The sequence below is a fragment of the Drosophila ficusphila genome, unplaced genomic scaffold, assembly GCF_018152265.1.
Source record: "Drosophila ficusphila isolate 14025-0441.05 unplaced genomic scaffold, ASM1815226v1 contig_286, whole genome shotgun sequence".
Lineage (NCBI taxonomy): Eukaryota > Metazoa > Arthropoda > Insecta > Diptera > Drosophilidae > Drosophila > Drosophila ficusphila.
In genome coordinates, this window is record NW_025064189.1 from 3,767,594 (window position 1) to 3,781,458 (window position 13,865).

Genomic DNA, 13,865 nt, shown 5'->3' on the forward strand with positions numbered 1-13,865 from the left:
GAGGAGACTGGCGGTGAGGGCTGGAGGATCCCATGGGGATGGGGAGAATCGGGCGACTGCAGACAGGAGACAGGCGACGGGTCGCAAAGTGGCTCAATGTCAGACACAGACACGGGTACAGACAGCGAGACACAGACACCAGACGCCTCAAAGTGATTCAAATGCTGTGCCCAAACACACGTACACCACGAGCAAAAGTCCGGCTCTCTTTACGCTCCCATCGATGCAACATACATTGTGACAATAAAGTACCCGGAATTTCCCGTTTAAATTGCCCGAGTAAGAGATATTTGAAAAATTTTTTTTTTGCCAAGTTAGTAGGTCCATTCTCCATTAAGAAGCGAGATTTGAGTGGGATATGTCAACTAGTTTGTTTACAACAGCTAGTTTTGTAAGTTCACCTCAGCTGTGCTCGACGATTTTTGTTTTTTTCGGTTTCGGTTCGTTTTTCTTCCTCTATTCTGATGATTGTTAACTTGTTTGCATGTCGTACTCGTAGACCCAAGTCTCATCACCAGTTATTGTTCGATTCATGAATGTGAGATCGGAATTCGCACGATCAAGCATGTCCAAAGCGACTTTCTCACGGTACTTTTTTGAAAGAAATTCAGGTGTTTTGGAACAAGCCGTGCAGCGACGCGTCTTATGCCTAAATTTTCCACCAAAATTAAACGAACGAATTCGCAAGAGATGTTCAGGTGTTGTGCTACCTCTCTAATACTCACATGACGATTTTTAAGAACGATTGCTTTCAATTTGCTGATGTTTTCATCGGTGTTAAAGGTGGATGGTCGTCCAGACCTAGGCAAGTCGTCCACGACTTCTCGTCCTTCACTGAGTGCTTTATACCATTCATATGCTTGAGTTTTCGATAAAACCATAAGTCTTTTGTAACATTCAAAACGATTCAGCGCACAAAATTCCGTTGGATACACAAAATTTGAGACAAACTCGTTGTTCAATTTTTATATCCATTACAAAAATCGTCGAGCACAGCTGAGGTGAACTTACAAAACTAGCTGTTGTAAACAAACTAGTTGACATATCCCGCTCAAATCTCGCCTTTTAATTGAGAATGGACCTACTAACTTGGCAAAAAAAATTTTTTTCAAATATCTCTTATGCGGGCAATTTAAATGGGAAATTCCGGGTACTTTATTGTCACAATGTATAACACACAAAATGCATGGAAATTTTATGAAGGATACGATAAGAAGTCGACGTGTTTGATACCTTACTTTCAGGTAAGCATTCAGTTCAATAATTCAAATTCAACAAAACATCTTAAATCATTTTTAGTATATCCGAGAGATACGAATCTGTACAATTATATCTCCAAGAAACATTTCCTTGCGATGCATTTATATCCGCAAGATGTTTTATCTTTATTGTGCTAGACAACAGTCACATTTTTGGATCTTCTGACTAACCATAAACTTTTTTTTTAGCAAACTTAAATAAACATTATTTAAAAGTATGGACGAAGAAAAATGTACTTTCACCCACAGTTTTTATGGCTTCAAACATGGTTATCTTGCTTATCACCCCAAACATATTTAAGTATGGTTTATTAAAAGAATTTATTATAAAATGTTTTTTCAGCTTTGTTAAGTAGAGTAATCTTTTAAGAATCATTTACAGGTTAGCTTAAATCTTCACAAACATCTAGTCCAACTTTAAGAAATTAAAATTACTATATGCCCACAAGAAATTTGTAAAAATTTATTGTTAAATTAAAATAAAATAAAGATAATATTAGCTTATTTCATGTTAATTTTCATGCATTAAATTATAGTGACAGATCCTTAATCCTTCAATCCTTAGCTCTTAATTTGCTAAAGCAAAGGACTCCACTGCAACTTCCTAATTACAGGGTATGCTAAAAGCTCTCAGCTGAACCCCAAAAAGGGATAGGGATAGTCGCAGTCTGGGCTCATTCTGTCCCGCTTACTCTGTCCTTGTGTTGCCTGTGTGTGTGTGTGTGTGTGTGTGCAGCAGACGCATGAAACAAAATACCGAAATTCTATGCGTGACCTTGAAAAGTATTCCTCATCTGCAGACCGAAAGCAACAACAACAGCGTCAGCAAACCATAAAGTCTGCTGCTTCTGTCGGTGGTTGTTTGTGTTTGTGTTTGTATTTGCCTGCGTTTGTGTTTGTACTTCGCTGTCGTCATCAGCGTCGCTTGCCGATATTTGCGTTTGCTTGTTGTTGCCGTCTGCATTTTCCTTGTTGTCTGCTAAGCACAATTTGTTGCTGTTGTTGCTTTTGCTGCTGCTCTTGAGGATTTTTTTGGATAGGCTTTTTTTTTGTACCGCTACACTTCCAAAGCCAAAGGGGGTTCAAATAAAAATTTTACACATTTAAACTGTTTAAAAAAAAATATAGAGTGTTCAAATGATTAATCTTTCCCTAATTAATTTTGATTCTGGGTATATTTGTATGTAATAAAATTGTTTTAAGCTAATATTATTTTAGTTTCCTCGTAGTTTTAGTGAGATTAAATTTGGGTTTAAATCCGAATCAGACTGCTGTCAGAAATATCTTTCCTTTTTTTTCAGTTGCTTTTTGTCGTTGTGCGTTTGAAGTTGGTTTTCGTACAAAAACATTTTTTTTTTGTTGAATGCGCCACAAAATTGCAAAGGCGACTCCAACTCGGTTTTTCGGTCTCTTTCTCAGTCCCCTACAATTTTTTCCGTCTGGCTTGCATTTTGACGTCAGACGCCTATTTTCGTTGCAGTGCAGACGAGGGAGGGTCGAAGAGTCTCGGCCAGACATGAAAAAGTGGATAAAAAAAGCGGTGGAATACATTGAATTGAAAGTCAAAGGGCTAAAGGCAGGCGGGGATTTCCAGTTCGGATCGTGTAATTGCATTCGCTGCAGCAGCAATCAATTGATAAACGTTCGAGAGACATTCCATTATGCTTAATAAATTTCCCATGGAAGGTAGTTGTTATTCTAATTGGCCGGCGATTAAGAGTTATGAATTAAATGCCACGAAAAAACCTGTTTTTTTACACTGTTCTTTACTCTGTCCTTGGAGAACGCCGCGCATGCCCAGTAGCCAATGATGAAGTTGATGATGATGCCGCGGCTTCTGTTGCCATTTTGGGGCAGCTTGTTTATAATTAGCATCTTGCAGTTGATAAGATTTGGCATCTGCGTATGTGTGTGTGTTTGTCTGCTCAAGATTTATATTGCCCGGCAACAGGATATTGAAAGACGCTCCCCCAAAAAGAATCGCAGACAAACATCCTGCAATCTAAATGGAAAAAAGAGTTTTCAAGCGCTCCACATGTTGCACGTTGGTCGGTTACAAATGCACATAAATTTCAATGTAATCACATTCACATGTCCAAGACTCCTGGGCTTCCGTTTGCCAACTTTGCTCTTCTGTCTCTCCTTTTTTGCCGCTTCCTCTTTGGGTTTTTTACGTTAAAGGGTTCGGGCCACATTTCATTCAAGTTAAGACACAGCAACTGCAGCAACCCAAATGTTTCAGGAGAGACAGTTAAAAAGTCATTCTCCACCATTTTTAGCTTCAGTAGAAATTTTTTATTATTTTAAGATTCTTTTCAATAACGACTATATTATATGGTTTTCTAATAACGTTGGTAGATTACTGTATACATCGAGAATATTACAAAATTCTCTGATATTAACATAAACATTATTATGAATTTTAAATGATTAATATTTGCAAGACACTTTCCCCAGAGAACCCTCCGTTTCGGGTTACGCAATTGCATTTGTAAATACCCCAACCAACTGACCACAAGCCAAAACAAAAAAGGCAGCCAAAAAAAAAAAAAAAATTAGGGAAACTTTTCAATGCCAAAACCCAGACAGACAGGCAGACGGAAGTGGGTGGGGTTTTCTGGGTGGGTTGTGTGTGCTTGGTCCAGAAATTGAGGGGGTTGCTAACTGTCTGGCCCTAAGGTGGAATTCACTTTGGTATTTTTTCTCGCCTGTTCTACCTTTTTTTTTCTACTATGATTTTTTTTTTTTTTTTGAAAATTTGATTTGGAAAATGTGTCTGGCTGACAGGCATTTTGTTGTTTGCGGGCAGGTTGAAGGTCGTCGGGCGTCAGCGAATTAATCACGATATTAACTACCTTTTTTGGCGAACGGGGGTTGGAATCACCTCTCATGTGAATGAGTTATGACTCACTGCGACGCACTTGAATTGAATTTCAATTGGGGAACCTGTTGCCCGCTAGATAAATACGGTGGCCATATGTTTAATGGCCAGCTAATTAGGCGAGAGATATCGCTGGCTGACGTGGAAGGGGGAGGGAAAACTTTCCGTCTGTCTCCGATTCTGGAGCACAATCAGAGCTGCTGATTATACACAATAATGCCGAGCAGCAACAAGCACAAAAGGAAAGTAAAACAGACCAGACCAGAGCAGAGCAGACAGGGCCTCGAAAGCCAGACAGAGTTCCCCATCCTCGGGCATTGTCGTCGTCGCTCTTACCCAATCCCAAAATGTCTGGCGGCTGCTGTCGAACTGCAAGCGAATTGAGACTACAAAACGCATGAAATGTTTCACCGCCCACACACCGGCACTGAAAACGAGGGGGTCTCGAGGTACAGAAGGGGTATGACAAGGGGTACACTGCAAAATATTTGTTACCCTGCTTACAAGATGTTAGAAGGAAATTATTTATTTGGGAATCTTATAATTTTTTAAGTATCTCATACCGAATAGATTATATTGATGTTTAAAAAAAATAAACAATTTTTTTTTATCATTTTATTGGTGCTTGACTTTTTTAACCGAAAATAATTTTACCTAGCTTATGATAAGAAATACAATAATGTTAACTGTTGAGATTTAGTTAGTATATAGTTATTATTGTATATTGTTGCATTTTGTATGTTAAAAAATAGTCTCTTAAAGGAGTGTTTCATATTGTTACGGTAATATATTGATAATAAAAATTAGTCAGTTTGGAGTTAAGATGGAATAAATATTTAATAATATGAATAATCTTAAGGGTCCATTTAAAGCATTGCAAAGTACCTATTCAAAACTCAACAAGAATTATTACGAACTTTAAATAGTTTCTCTTGGTGTATACAGCATGAGAGACACTCGTAGCATGTGCAACTAGCTCCATCTCGCTCTTACGCATTGCTAAGTGCGCTGCGCCTTTGTGCAGGCAACAGAAAATAAAGTTTATGACTTTGACTGCCGACGGCAGCGACGAACGGCGAACGAGGACGTCTGACGATGTCTGCACCGGCGTCTATTATTGCCGATTTTGCATTGTTGTTATTGTTTTGGCCGTTGCTGTTGCTATTGCTGCTTGCCGTGCGGCACTTGAGGCCTCAACTACAGTGGGATGCACCCAGAAATGGCAAATTTAAGAGCCATAATTTTAAGATGCTTTTTGGCTTTAAAACAGCTTTAAATATTGTCACGAGAGGCCATAAATTTTCTTTACGAGTCTGGGTCTCGGCAATTCACTATTCTTGGTTACTTAACGAATTTTACACAACTGAAATAATTATTTATAAGTGATGTCCCTTTATACGGAGGGTCGGCAATGTTCGAAGATAGCTCTTGATTAAATAATTTGTGGATATTTTGAAATTGAAATTTAATATTTAAAATTTAAAATAACTGAATATTTCTGCTTCAAATTTGTAGAATACTTTTTACAATATAAATCTAAAAAGAAAGAATTGCTAGACTAATGCTTTTCAACCAAAAACTTTCCAAAGTGTCGCTTATCTATATCGACTGCGTTAACTTTTCCAACTACTTTCATCAATCAATTTCCCACAATTTAGAACTTTGCTAGTAAAGAACAACTTGCCTTTAACTATTTTGGCGCCCCTTACCCCAGTTTTTCGACATACACCTCTTGGGAATCCACCTAGTAAATCACATTAGCACATGTAAGTCGCACTCTAACGGGCAAACACAAGCACACACTTAAAAATACAAAAATTTGAGACGACGACGGCGGCGACAATCTAAAATGCCGCAGGCCACTCCAAAAAAGCTAAAAACAAAATCAAAAAAAAAAAAAGAAATCAAAGGAGGGAAAAAAGGAGAAAAGAGGAGAAAAAGCCGAGGAGGACACGAGCGAGTGCAAACAAAGCCAGAAGGCGTTGCGAAACTTTGGCGCGTCATTCATCCTCATCCAGAGTCGAAAATATTGCACCCTCGAGCCTGCAAACGCACACAGATACACACACAGAGACACACAGATACGCAAAAGCATAGACGCAGACACACAGACACACATTAAGTCGCACATTTATAGCCCGAAAATTAAGTGAAGCGTAAGCTGAAATGCACTCCCACTCGGCGAGGCACCACCCCCGTCATCCATCTACACCACCACACCCACCACCCTCCTTGCCCCACCACCCCAACTCCTCCTTTTTCAAATTTCGTCTGGCTCGCCGTCTGCCACTTGGCGCTACTGCATTAGTATTGGTTCGTCTGCAACCGTGCGTGTGTATAAGTGCGGTTATTTGGGAGTGGGTGTTTGTGTGAGTGTGTCTGCTTAACCTTGAAAAACGAACGAGTCCAGTCGGACCCCAACTCCACCCGGGGCCACCCCCTTTTCACCCCAACTCCTGGAAAGTTGACAGGCCGGCGACGATTTTCATCCTCTCTCAGCCGGTCGAGTTGGTAAAATGAAATTTACGAAATACGCTACAGTGATTTCCCACTAGAAGGAGCATTAACACAAAAACTATTAATAATATATATTATAGTTAGACTTAATAGAATATAATTCCTTATAAATAATATGTTCAAAATTAAAATTGTTATTACGTTTGTATACGTTTCAAATAGTTCAAATGATTTTTTTTTTAGATCCGTGGTTATAAATAGAATTAATTATAACTTTAAAGTATTTTATATATGTTTCAAAATAATCACCCTTATTATTATTAATCTGAAAAATAATATAAAAAAACTATTGTTCTTAAAAAACACAATAGACTTCTTAAAAATGTTCCTAATTGCAGATATTTTTATTTGTAAAAATCAAAGCTTGTCGAAAAATGTAAATTGTTCAAGTTTATTGATTTTATTGTTTAAAAATGTTTTTATCTGAAAATGTTTTAATATATTTTTAGTCTAGATAACACTGTAAAAATTTTCCTTTCTCCCTTTCTTGCTGTTATATTATTATTTTATTTTTTCCCTCTTCATCGTCGTCATCTTTTTGGACATTTAAAGCAGCAGAAGCTGTGGCTGAGTTTTCGGAATTGAATTCAATATTTTTGCGGTGGGCGGGAGATCGAGATTGGGGATTGGGGATCGGGGATTGGGGACTGAGAAGAGGAGTGCCGAAGAAGAAGTGACTTTTGCACCCCTTTTAAGCGTTGCCTTGAAAGTCTGGCCAGACAGCCAGACAGACAGGGGTGGCGGGGAAAAGGGTTCGACCCCCCTCTTCCATATTGCGATTGAGAAATACTTTGCGGACCCCTTGGGCCAAGTTAAAATGAATTACAAACACTTTTTGTTTGTCGTTGCCGCTGCTGCTTCTCCACTGACTTTGCTTACGGATTGATGTTCCGGGAAAATGAAAATGTCAAAGTTGAGCTTAGGCCGGGGCAAAAAGGGAACTTATTATGATTGCGAAATTTTTCCTTAATTATGATGAGTTCTTTTTTTTGGGAATTGTCTCAGCATGGATTTTTTTCCGTTGAAGCTTAAATTTAGCCAGGGGTTTTTAATTAAGATTGATGGTTTTTGGGGAAGGTGAAACTTTTTTTTCTTCGTTATATTAAATAAATGTAAGACGACTAAATGTAAACAAAAAACACTTTTTTAATATTTCAGATTCAAGTAGAATAGACATACATAACAAAATTATCATAAGTAATATTATTGATTTTACAAAAATTATATTTATAATTTGTTTTTTTAGTTCTAGTTCTTTTAAAAGATTTTCGTCTAAGAATTCCAGCAAGGAGATTAATTTAAGTTAATTTACTTCAACGTTTATTTGGCAATCATTCAAGAGCAACTTCTTCTTTTAATCTGCCATGTTTATTTCTTTATTTTTTCTTCGACTTTTTTTTTTTATTTATTTTTTCCACTCTCCTGGCTGCGTTACGTGGCTTTATTTATGAGTTTGTCTGCTCCCTGACAGCCGTGCAGCTGCAGTGGATTGGCCCCCTCCCTGCTACCACCCTTTCTGTTTTTTTTTTTTTGCTTTTTTTGTTGCTTCTGTCCAGGATCATCGAGTCCGCCACACGTCAACTTCATTCGCCCGTCGCTGCTGCCATCGCTCTCATCGCTGTCAACGTCATCGTCAGTCGTCGCACTGTCGCGGCCGCTCGCCAAATGCATCAATAATGCTTGCAGCGGATCCGATTGTTGTTGCTCCGCTGCAGTGAGTTGCAATTGTTGTCTGGCCCGCCAAAGGGGGTGGTGCTCGGCCAGAAGGGGAGTGGCAGGGGAAGGGGAAGGGGTAGGCAGAGGATTGGTACTGCGACTGGTCCATCTGCTTGCCTCGCCGACGCCGCTCAAATTAATGAAAACTAATGCGACACTGAGAAATTGATGATTGCCGGCGTCGTCTGCAGAAAAGCGACCACCATTACACTCAAAAAATTGTATATCTCAAATATTACCAAAATTGTGTCTTTAAAATTGTATTTAATCTTTGAAATAATCATTCAAAATAATTCTTTCAATATATTCTCTATATGAACTCCTAAAATTGAGAAGGAAATTATTTTCTAAAAGGAAAAATTAAAAAAAATTCGAAACCTATAATCTGTCAATACTTAAAAAATATTTTTTCCTTCGAGTACCAAAATTAACTAATATCAGCTTTAAATTGCGTATGTATAAAATATTTGTTTTTAAAAAGTTTGTTGTCTAAGGAACATATTAAATGTAATATAATATTCATTTGTTCTGTCCAAAAGACGAAATTGCTATAATTTAACACATTCAATTAATTCTGATTCCTTTTCTTACCAACACCGGAATCAGGTAAATAAAATTTTTGCAGTGTAGCACGTCTGCAATTCACTCGTTTGCCTTCAGCACTCCACCTTCTCATTTCTCCCCTTTGCTTTCGGGGTCGAGACATTAAAAATGACTGCGACTGCGGCTGCTTTTCTGTCTGTGTCTGTTTGTGAGTCTGAGTCCGCGTTTCTCCGTCTGCCGCTGCACTTTGGATCGCTTTTGGGGCAACAAAAGGGACCAAAAGCCGACCAGACGTCAGTCGGTATGGGAATGGACTTGGGTTTGGGTTCGGATTCGGATTGGGGTTCGGGATGGGGTTTGGGGAGGGCAGACGGCCAAGGAGACTGATTGATGCCGTCAAATAAAAATTTGTTGCGAGTGGCAAGCGGATCGGCCGGACTCGCTGACCCGACTGCGATTGCGAGTCCCTCTGTGGGACTGTACTTGGATAAATAAAAAGAAGATGTACTTAAGCATCAAGGAATATGATAAAGAAAAATGCCTTTTTTTTTATTTTTTTTAATAAAAAATATATTAGAACTGTATTCCTTATTACAAATATTTAACAATCTATAACAAACAATTTTTGATTTTATTCAAAACAGAACAACAAATCTTAAAGTTGAAGAAAATAATACAAAGTAATTGTGGATAAATTTTTTTTAGGTATACAGCTTTTTTGGGTTGTTGGTAAGTAGTATAAGAATAATAATATTATTATTTATTTATTTATTTAATTTTAAAGATGAAATATTATGTTGATTTGAAATAAAATCCCACAAATTTAAATAAATATTTAATGCAATTATAATTGCCTTACTATTTATCATGTAATTGGACATTCAAAGCAGGTATCTTGAAATCAATTTTCCCCAGTAGCGAGCAACTTAGAGTTGTTTAATTTCCCCAACCCCTTGGAGCAACATCCCTTGACTATTAAGTTGTCAAACAGAAGCGATGATAACTTTACATTGTGTGGGCGAAGTAACTGTGGCTCAGCTTCCGTCGCTTTCGCCAGTGGCTCAACGGCGCACTCCACCTGCCCACCTGACCCACCTAAAACCACCTAAAACCACCTAAACCACCTGACCCACCTGCTTGCCACTGCCCCCCTTCGGCGGTTCCTTCTCACCTGTCTGCTTATCTGGCCCACAATAATTTCGCGAGCAGCGAGCAGCGGAAAATTGTGTGCGCGCCTATTCATTGGATGACTCCACCACTTCCGACACAGTTGTTGCCGCTGCGCTTTTTATTTGACTTATGACGGGACTTTGTTCCCTATCTGTATTATATTATTTTCTACACTTTTTTCTCTACTATTTTTCAGCCTTTTCAGCAGCGACTAGCGACTGACTCTTGCTGGTACCGAAAAAAGGGGTGAGAAAGGAGGGTGGCAAAGGGGGTGGCGAAGGGAAGCAGTGTATTTGCCCTGGTCCGTTGTCTCGCTTAACTTTTTTATTGCCAGACGAAGCGCAAACATTTGCGAGTATTAATTAACGCTTTGTTGAAGTTTGCGCTTCGATGTCGCCGGCCCAGACATCGAAGTAGACCTAGACGCTTGACGTAGACTTTGTCAAATGTAATGCTGGGCAAATATTACGTAGCCAACCCGTTTGCCCGCTTTTCGGTACAGTAGTGATTGCTCTTATTTGTTGTGAGATTTTCAAATCTGGATCACACTTAGATAGATGCTGTACATGCGAAAAGGTTTGCTTTTAAGGTAATCGTTTAGTATTTATCTATTAAGTGAGATGCGCAATGAAATTGAAAAATTAATTAACATCCAACATTAACATATTTTTGTTGTGAATTTTTGTAATCTTACACAAACCACTTTTAAGTAGGAAAAACACCAAAACATCTTAAGCGACTTGTACTGTATATTCATGCCCCGTTTTAAGTCTCTGATTCAGATTTAGATTGAGATACAGATTGCTGTAGTCGTCGGCTCTGGTGCTCACTCAATTATTCAGGCATAATAAGCAAATTGTTTTAATATGCATAAATATCTTGTACGCCATTTGGCAAACAAGTCAAAACTGCCAGACAAACTGGCAGGCAGTGGCGCAGACAGACAGTCGCAGAGGGGGGAATACAGGGGGGATGGGGATAAGAGGGGGAGGGGGTGGGGGTGCTGGCTTTCAGGGAGCGGGACAACAACAAACGGCCGACTGCATAATGCCCATGGGATATACAAAAGGTGTGTTTACATATATTTAACCTTCAAGATCCGCAGACTAAATATGCCAGCAAACATTTATGCCATAAAAGCCACCGACAACGTGGACTTTTCCAATGCCCTAAAAATGGACTGACAATTTGTCTTTCTGTCACATTTTAGAAATCTATTTGGCCAAAAATATGCTAATATAATAAGTGCATAAGCACCATATATTGTATATTGGGAATCGCTTGCCAAAGAAAATATAGTATCGTAACACAGCAATTGGTATGATTCGAATATTTAGTTTTTTGCTACTGCATGCAATACTTAAAGATAATTATAATAAATATTAATTTAAACGAAATAATAAAAGTAATACTTTCGAAATAGTTTAAATACTTTTATATTGTTACCCTTAAAAATGTTGTTCTTTTACTTCAATGATGAATTTATGTGTTGCTTCTTGTTAATTTATGTAAAATCATTTGTCAAAAATATTTGTTTGTCTTTCTGTTTTATTTTTAAAAAATTAAAATATTTATTTTCATTTCTTAATTGGAAAATAATCCTTCACTGGTTTTAAAAAATAGTAATTTCCACAATGTTATAATGCTCTTTATACCTTAAATACCTAAGTGTATTTCATAATCATAAGCCTAGGTAGCGTGACTGAAATCTACCTTGTATTCCATGGAATTCCACAAAATTACATTACACCGGAGGCCTCGGCTTGCCCCTCTAGAACCCCCCTTCCCGCCTCCCCCTCCACCCATCACCCTCCACTTGCCCAATTGTTTGTCTGTCTGTGTGTGCGTTGTGGCATCGGCATTTTCGGAAGGACCAGACACAACGAGTATGGGATTAACGAGGAGCCAGGATCAGGATGGGAAGAAGAAGAACAAGCAGCAGAGGAAGAAGGGAGAATGAGAAGGAGTTGCACTGGCACACAATAAAATAAAAGCTTAGGCCGCAAAAGCGGCAGACAACTAACTACGCATATGTAAGCGAGGATGACGACGCAGGATATGCGCTTCAAACGCGTTGAGCTGAGCCTTAAAATACGGGAGTAAATAGGGAGAAAAGGGGGTGAAGAGAGGGGAGAAGAGAAGGGAGAAGAGAAAGCCGGCGGCTCACAATTGAGAGCTGAACGCAGCTGATAAACTTGGAGTGCTCACAATGCGGAAAATGTGGGAAAAGGTGCTGCGAATGATTCTCAAGGACACAGTCGAGTTCGTTTGTGTGTGTGTGTGTGTGTGTGTGTGTGTGTGTGTGCGGCCTACGCATATTTGAGTTCGGTCTGCTCTCCCTCCCCCCCTCTATCTATCCCACCCTCTCTTCCGGTCTGGCGCAGACGGTGGCGTATACGTAACGTGTTTTTTTGTACGACCAACAAAATAAAGCATACGCAACGTGTTTCCCTTAGCCGCCCATCGTTGTTGATGACGTTAAATTTTCGGGACTCTGGCGGAATTCATCGAGAGTTATGCCACAAAAAATGCGTTCTTGCCTCCTAAACAAACACCACGTGGCCTCACTCGAAATATATAAAGGATCCTAGATATTTTTTTGGCCCTCGTGTGTGTATTTTGAGCCCTGCTATTTATTTTAATATGCCCCAAAAATAAGTGACAACATAAGAAATGTGTTTGATGACAGCTTTAGACATTTATGCGCATTTATGCTAAACTGTTTGATTTCAATTTCTCTGGAAAAACTTTTATTTAGGGTGGGGAATTTTCGTTTGGTTAAAATGGGTCTTTACAGTGTTTTTTTTTTTGGTTTGAACGGATAAAGTTTCTTACTTGAAAGAGATTTAAAGACAAGCGCTTAAGTCTTTCGTTGCATATATTTCTTGAAGTAGCAAAAATGTTTAAATTATGTTAAAAGAAACATTTTAAAAGAAACTAAAATTAATTGCCCAAAAGAAGAAAATTAAATGTATTTATTTTTTAAATTTATCTTTGAACTTATTTACAAATAAATTCAAGATATATCAACCTCTTTGGCAGTAACTATTGCACTCCCTAAAGCTTCGAAGTTCCTGTACATGGTTGTGTATTATTCATTCTGACATTCGATTTCTGCAGCCGGCAGCAGCAGCAGCGGCAAAACAAGGGCAAACAATAAAATAAACAAACAAACAAACACGCAACGAGGCAGACGCACACATGACAGACAGGACGGTCGATTTATGGGGATCAGCAGAGCGGGGAGTGGAGAATGTGGAGAGTGGAGAAAGGGAAGTGGAGAGTAAGGAGTGGGAAGGCCTCTAGACAGGCAGACCTGCATTAAATAAATATGTGCGTAATAAAAGGCAAATAAAAAAGAGGAGGAACGAACGCGAAGCAGAAGAGCTGAAAAGAGCAAACCAATTGAAGTGTGTCGCGCCAATCGAGCCACAACACACACAACAATTGCAATTTGTATTAATTTTATTGGTTTATTATTATCATCGGCGACGTAGACACACACGATTGATGCCATCAGACAGTGTTTAAACGTTGCTTGATTGAAAGCGAGTTAATTTCATTTACTGATTTGTGGCTAGCCTTCGTCATTCGTTGAGGAACAAATGGTGGGGAAATTTCATTCTGGATCCCTGTAATCCACATTACTGGAGCCCATTCATCGACTCTATATTCGGGGTCGTAATCAGCGGATTTCGTTCGATGAACTGCACTTGCCCTGCGATTGCGATAACGCACTGTCGCATCCAAATTTCAAATGGCAACGCGCACGTGTCGCC